Source organism: Corylus avellana, chromosome ca2 (assembly GCF_901000735.1).
Source record: "Corylus avellana chromosome ca2, CavTom2PMs-1.0".
NCBI classification, from domain to species: Eukaryota; Viridiplantae; Streptophyta; class Magnoliopsida; order Fagales; family Betulaceae; genus Corylus; species Corylus avellana.
In genome coordinates, this window is record NC_081542.1 from 41,995,366 (window position 1) to 41,997,213 (window position 1,848).

Sequence of the window (1,848 nt, forward strand, 5' to 3'; positions counted from 1 at the left end):
TATTCACGCGTCAGAAAATAATTTTCTGACGTGGTAAAATTCACACATCGTCAAAAAAATTAATGATGTGGCAACAAAACATGTATTGTAGCCACGTCAGAAAATGCTACTTTTTTGTAGTATATATATATATATATATATATATATATATATGCCCATTTGTACGAAGATGTTGAACAAGTGTAAAGGGGAAATGTTTTTAGACATTCTTTTTTGGCCCTTGCTGTATGTGACATCACGTTGTAAACTACAAACCCAAATTATTTAATGCATGTGTAGAGAAAATATATTTTCTATGGAACCAAATAGAGAAGAAAAATATGAATGCAAGAAAACCAAAGAAAGTGGTAATGAGAACATGAGCTGCGACCATTTGTTTGAAGGATAAAAAGCAAGCTAGGTAGCATCATCAATCGCGCACATATAACAACATGCATGAGGCTAACTGATGCATGTGCATTTGACCATTTAATTAATGAATCTCATTGACTGCATGTGCGTGCTATATTGAAAACAACATATCTTATCATATATGTGAAATAATCATTACTGATTAAATTTAATTAATTAATATGTACTTAATATTTATTTAATATTTTATTGATTTGTTAATTTTTTTTATTTCTTTGATTGTTTAGGATGACTACACGAGAGTTTGTATTTGAGGTGCATTACGGTGGTAAGATTAATAGGGGGTTTACATGTGCATATGTGGGGGGTTAGGTAGATGTGTATGACGAGAAGTTTGACGAGGACAAGTTGTCATTTTTTGAGATTGAGGGTATAGTAAAAAAGTACGGATACAAGCTAGGGGATTTTGTATATTACGTAGACCCAAGTTGTAGTATCCAAAGTGGTCTGAAATTAATTTCATCAGACTATAATGTGTTGGAAATGGTTGCTGCACATGTAGGGGTACCAGTTATTACGTTGTACCTTGTTTCATTTGATGAGCCTAGAGTTAATGATGATGAATATGAAGACGATAATGATGATAATGATGGTGAATATGGTGAGAACAGTAGGATTGATTGAGATGATCCTTATTGGGAAGAGATGTTAGAACCAGACTTGTTTGATGAAGATAACAACCTACTTGGGCCATCCATGGAAGTGACATTTTTGTATCCCCTTCTATAAGTGATGAGGAGAATGAGGTTGATTCTCTTGCCACATGTGTAACTAGGCGAACAGAGTTTCAACAAACTGACATGTACAACCCACAGTTGAGTAATGGACAAAGATTTCCCACAATCAAAGTCTTTAGAAAAACTATTAGAGAGAACAATTTAAGAAATGGGAAGGATATAAGGTTTAAAAAGAATTACCTGGCTAAATGTATTGTGGTATGTAGGGATTCAGGTTGTAGGTATTGGGTTTATGGTCGTAAATGTAAAGATGAGGAGTCATTTGAAATTAGATCAATACATGCCAAACACACTTGTACAAGGAAGCATAGGAATTCGATTGTGAAATCATCCTGGATTGCTGATAAACTGATTGACAAGTTTAGAGCACAACCTAACCTGTCGTTAAAGGCAGTTCTTGAGGAAGTCAAAGATAAGTGGGGTGTTGATGTTAATAATTGGCAGATGTATAGGGCTAGAAGAATTGCAAAGGAAATGATTCAAGGCAAAGAAAAACTTCAATACAATAGGCTTTGGGATTATTGTGAGACAATTAGACAAACGAATCGGGGTAGTTGTGTAATGATGAAGGTTGATAGATCTTTACCTGATCATCCAGCATGTTTCCAGAGGTTGTATTTCTCTTTGGCTGCCATGAAGAAAGGTTTTCGAGCTGGTTGTAGGCCTATCATTGGGTTAGATGGATGCTTTTTGAAGGGAG